Below are 6,369 nucleotides of genomic sequence, written 5' to 3'. Positions count from 1 at the left end.
TTGTGCGTGACAGCTTTGGGTTTAGCCTTGTGTTCACTGGACCCTCTACATAGCAGTGAGTGGGATTGACTGCATAACCAGAAGTAGGATTTAATCAGGCAGAATGAGTGTTGGTGAGGCCCAGAGAAAGGCAGCCTGGTTTCTGCACAGTCCTGGGGAATTAGAACCAGAATGAAGTAAGTCCGGTAAGGACAGAGCAGGAGTTCCCAACCCATGCGATAAGAATCACTTGGAAGAGTTGTTAAAACGCAGACTGCTAAACTTTAGCTCCAGAGTTTGTGATTTGTTAGATTTGGGGTAGGTCTTGAGAATTTGCCTTTCTAACAAGTTTGCATGTAATGTTGTTGGTACTGGTCCAGGGACCACACTTTGAGGACCACTGGGATAGAGCATAAAAGACTATGAGGAAGATGGCGAGAATTGAATCCAGAGAGGTTGGTAGGGCCTTGTAGGCCAAGTGAAGAAAGTCAAATTATATCCTAGGGGTTCATGGGAAACCACAGGAGTGATATGACCCAGCAGATGCTTTAGAAACATCACTCTGCGGTAAGAACGGATTAAGGAGCGGGTAGGGAGCTTGCCTCTCCTGGAGATGGGTAGAATGGTTGGTGGCCTTGGGGAACTAATTGGAGAAGCAATGGGGATTAATTAGTTCCTAACGTCCTTAGAACTGAATGGCTTTGAGAAATATTTGGGAAGGGCACTGATAGTATCGGCGACTGGTTGGATGTGGACAGAGGAACAGTATAGAACAGGGACAAATCAAGGAAGGTACTCAGGTGTGGAGAATCTGGTGGAGAGGGTTACCTATCCATGGATCTGGGAACCAGAGGGCAAGGAACAATAGATAGAAAAGCAGGGGGTTCATTGAAAGCTCTGATTTCCATTAGGATATTTTTGGAAAAATCTTCATGTTTTCTTCAAAGTGGAACAACAAAAGTCACATTTATCATGATCATCACTTTCAGGCTCTGAACTGAGTCCACAGAGTAAATTTGTTATTGGCTTATTGTTAAAATAAATTTGTTTATTGTTACATTAGCTCTTTCTGGAGAAAAATCTGAGTAATGTTCCTACAGCTCAATACTGCGAGGGACAGGATAGCTTCCATGGTTTTGGAGCTTGAAAACTGTGTACTGCTTTCTGCTCTAATGAGAAACATCATTTTCTTATGCTTCCAAACCCTATCAAGAATTGCATAACTGATGATTTACAGTTAGGAAAAAAAAAATAAAAAAGACAAGGAAGTTCACAGAAAAAATAACCACAAATCTCTTTGAATATCTGAAAGTGTGCTTAAACTCGGCTGTACTAACAAAAGGAAAGCTAAAACACAGTGGGATATCATGTTTGCAAACAAGTGAAAATTGGACAACAAAACCTGTTGGTGAGGCCTTTGGGGCATTCTTACACATTGCAAAATGTTACAACTCCTGTAGTGTTATGACGTCTCTGTCAAACATTCAAGTGAAATTACCTTGGACCCAGATTGAACCCCTTTTGATTCACTTCCAGGAATTTATCCCATAGATACACCTGCACATATACAAAACAAAGTACGCACACAACTACGTACTGCAGCACTGTTTGTAACAGCGAGTAATTGGACTGGTTAAATAAACTAGGGCATCCTAGGCAGGTATAAAATAGGATTAATGAAGATCTCTTTGTAATGATACAAAAACATGTCCAAACATTATCCTTAGGTAAAGGGAATGTGTGGAACTCTATGTAGTCTGCTACCTTCTGTGACATAATGGGAGGAAAGAAGAATACATATTCGTATCAGCTTGTTTTTATATACAAATATTGGAAAGAGGGGTGCCTGGCTGGCACAGTTGGTGGAGTGTGTAACTCTTGATCTCAGGTTGTGAGTTGCCCACATGGGGTGTAGAGATCAGTTAACAATAAAATCTTTAAAAAAGTAGAGAAGATATACACAAGAAACTAACAAACTAGTTTCCTGTAAATAGGGCAAATGGAACAGGAGGAGACTTACTATATAACAGGAGGAGACCTTATTATATCAGTTTGATCTTTGGAACATGTAAGAAGACATGCCTATGAAAACAATGACTCACATGGCGGATGAAAGTGCATAAATTCACACACACAATGTGGAGATGCTGCTGCTCTTGCTTCACACGTCAGTGGGAACACTCGTTTCAAAGAACAACAGACCACATGTAACTCTTATGCTGTGGCAAGATACCAGATGTGATCACATCCCCTCACTAAACCCTATGTTCTGGAACAGTGTGGGATGGGGCTGTGGGAGACGGAGGCGAGGGAAGGAACATTCCTCGTTGTTCACATTTAGTCATATCGGATGAGCACCGACAACTGCTTACTTGGCACTGAAGACCCATTGCCAACAAGATACCCTCACCTTTAAGGAGCTTCCGTTTGGGGTGGGAGGGAGATATAGTTTTAGGAGGGAAAGGAAGGGGGACAGAAAAGAAGGAGACGAGGGAGGGAAAGAAAGAGTAAACAAATTGTCTGCAGTGCTTTATGGAGTGATCAGTCAGTTGTGGCCACAAGAGAAGACAGAGAGGCTCTAGAAGAAACAACGCCAGGATATGCAACATCCAGGTGGCTAGGGAGAAGAGTGGTGCCAGAAGAAGTCGGAGAGGGAAGCAGGGCCCAGATCACACAACACTTTGCAGGTCTTCTCAAACAGATGGGATGAGCACAAAGGTTTCAAGCGGGACACGATCTGGTCTGAGTACTTTGCTACCGAGTAGGAAGTGGCTTAGAGAGGGCACATCCTGGGAGAGAGGAGCCCACTAGGAGAACAATTCCGGGTCAGAGGTAACGGAGGGCTCAGCCACAGAGCTGCTGGTGGAGATGGCAGAGAATGGATTTGAAACATCACTTGGAGCTAGAATGAGGTAGAGCCTCTTAGGGCGAAGGACAAGGACAGAGTCAAGATGAAGGCAAAGTTCAAGCGGGCAAGGTTAATTTCGGCTCAGGTGGTAGGTCAACCACTGGAATGAATGAGAGGAGATGAAGGAGGACGAGCACCTGATTCTGGACCCTACGGAACCACTACACTTCTATTCTGAACGAGGTGCGGGAACCAGCAAAGGAGGCTGTTAAAAAAGAAACAACAGACCCTAAATTGAGTCATTTGTGCTAAGCACACATGACCAGAGACCTCATACCTAACCTAACTGCCTCTCCCAGGAACGTAATCTCAATCAGTCAGTCTGGAATTAACTAGTCAGCACGAGCAAGGTCATCGGCCTGGTAGACAACTGCCTTCCCCCAGAGAAAGGTGACCTTGCCTGAAAAATAGTCTCTTTGCTAGGAAAACTTTCTGGTTAACTGCCTAACTGCCTTCTGCCTATCAAAGTCTTTCATTTCGTACAGCTCATGGGATCTGCTTTCTGTTTGCTAGATGGGATGCTGCCCACTTCATGATTCACTGAATAAAGCCAGTTAAGATCTTTAAAATGTACTTAGTTGAATTTTGATTTTTTAGCAAGGAAAAAAAAAAATGATTAGATCCTTTACATTCTTATAGAACGAGTCTTATCCTGACTTTAGAGATAAAAGTGAAAACAGAAATCTATGACAAAGAATAAACAGTATCTCTGTGATCTGTCAGCAAACGATTTCCAGAAAAAAAGAGAGACAATGCAGAAAAGGGCAAGTGGGAAAACAGAGCAGAGAATGTTTTTAACAGAGTGCAGCCTACCAATAGGAGCACTAGAAATGATAGGAAAATCACCACCGTAAAACTCCGATATAATAATCATCCAGGCAAGAATCATTAATGGATGCTTCAACCGAACAGAGGAAATGTTTTAGGGACCAGAATATGGCGGGAAAAGATAACGAGGTGATCTGGTGGTCCCCACCGGAATCAGTTATTCATATCCAGCATCACAACCAGTGGGACGACCTGTCCATATATTCCGATACACTGCAATGTGAACAACACATTACTTGTTAAATATTCTTGTCGCAATTGCTTAAATGAATCTAATCGAGCCTTGAGTAATTTTACAGGAAACGTCACAGGACATACAAGTGATATTGACTGAATGAAGCTAAGGACGCCAGGGAGAAACAGTCAAATAAATTCAGAATGCAGGGCATTCCAGAGGATCTTGCTCGCACTGAAAACTAGTATCATGAAGGAACAAACAAGTGACAGAGCAACGGTTCCGGATTAAAAGGCAGCGAAGAGATGCAACAAACAAATTGAGAACCTTGACTGGATCCCAGATTGGGGCTGGGGTTGGGAGGGAAAGCAACTATTAAATGCATCTGGATTGTGTACGGATAAGCAACTATTAAAGGAGATTTGAATTTGGATCAGACACCAGGTGGCATGACAAACGTATCACTAATGCTCTTAGGTGTGTGTCCGGATTACACAGTGGTTATGGAGGAGAATGGCCTCGCGTTGACAGGATGCGAGCTAAAAGAAGCAGAGGTGAGGGTTTATCGTATCTCTAGCCGGCTTTCAAACAAATTTGGAAAGATAAAGCAAATGTGGCAAAAAGGTGATTTGTGAACAAATATGAAGGACATACATTAGGTCACCGAACTACTCTTTGGACTTTTCTCCGCTTGTCGAAAGTTGTGTGTGGCAGGGGGAAAGTAGGTTTCTCCAAATTATTCCCTGATCACATTTCTTTGTTGAGTTCCTTCTAATCACTCCATCTATCTCTCTATCTATCACCTAGCTAGCTGGCTAGCTATTTTCTCATTTGCTGAATCTCCCACTAGAATACAGGCATTATGTCTAGTTCACGGTTGTATCATAATGCCTAGCTCAAGGCTGGCCACAGAAAAGTCCTTCAGTGTCCTTAAACATTTTTTTAAGTGAACTGGAAGTTATTTTCTTTGCAATAATAAAAATTAGATGAGGCTCCCCGCCGCTGCCCTTCTCTGCCTTCTGCTTTATGGAATAAAAATCCTGAAAACCAGGATCAGAAAACTAAGAGAGCTGTTGGGGTTCTCTCGACCCTGCTCCTGACACAGTCAGGAATCCATTTGTGAAAAGGCAAGTGAATAATGAAAATTATGAGTAATCTAAGAGAAGTGGCTACTTCTCTTAGGTGGTAGGGTAGTCGGTGCTGTTTTAAGTCTTCACTGTTTTGCCAGGGAGACACTCACCAGCCTGGTTAAGTCTGAATCCAGGACAGAATTCCAAGTGAGCAGATCGAAATTAGTTTAGAAAAAGGATCAGCCTCAGAGTAGTTATCATTAATAATTAATCCATATACAAAATGAGAAAAAAATATTGTATTACAGCTTATATTTAATTTTCCTTATTCCATGTATTAGGAACTCATGTTCTCATTTAGCTGTTGTAAAAGAGCTGAGGTTTTGTGAAGAACCAAAAGTGCATTCAGATAAACCTACCATCACTGAACAGGAAGTCAGTTTAAAAAGCAAGAAAACAATCTGAGGGTTTTGAAGGGGCAAGGGGTGGAGGGGGGTGGGAGGTTGGGGGAACCAGGTGGTGGGTATTAGAGAGGGCACGGATTACATGGAGCACTGGGTGTGGTGCAAAAACAATGAATACTGTTACGCTGAAAAAAAAAATTAATTAATTAATTTAAAAAAAATTCTTAGAAAAAAACAAAAGAAAACACTCACACCCCTGTGGGACCTGTATCCACCTAGTGGTGACATATCCCAATTGCAGTTTTAGTCCTTGAGTGACTTGACTTTCTAATAAACAACAAACTGTAAAACCCAATATTTGATCAAAATAAGATCATAATATATAAATGCAATCCTTATGCTTAGACAAAACAAAATCCCTGACCCAGTGAGGCCAAAAGTATTTTAAAAATTATTTTTGTATTTCTAAGATAACTAATACTGAGCTCATTAAAATTATACTTACTTTTGTTCAAATAAAATTTCTAATAAATGCAATAGAAAACAAATTTACTTTATACCTACTGTATTCTGCTACTTTTCATGAATGTAGGTCTTTAGATAGTCACTATTATCATCCAATATCTAATACACTTCTTGGATTTGGATCTCTGGTGACTAACATTTAATCTTGCTTTATTCATCTGTGACATATTTTTTCCTATGGACAAGGAAAACAGCAAAAAACAGTAATTATTTTAGCATGAAAGAGCTCCAACAGACATTAGTCAGAGTCTATTTTAAAATGTAAATAAAACCACAGGTCAAGTAGACCGTGGCCAAGGTGAAGAACCATTCTGCAGTTTACATTTAAAAATCATTAAAGGATTCATCGGAAGAAGGAACTCAAATTGATATCTAAGAAAACAGAAGAAACTCTACAACAGGTAAACTAATAAATAAGGAGACCTCATAAACTCCACGGCGGTGACTTCATGGGGGTGAACTTTTAGCCCATGGCATCAG

This window comes from Mustela nigripes, chromosome 4, assembly GCF_022355385.1.
Source record: "Mustela nigripes isolate SB6536 chromosome 4, MUSNIG.SB6536, whole genome shotgun sequence".
In the NCBI taxonomy this organism is placed as follows: Eukaryota; Metazoa; Chordata; class Mammalia; order Carnivora; family Mustelidae; genus Mustela; species Mustela nigripes.
This window is presented reverse-complemented; position numbering follows the sequence as displayed.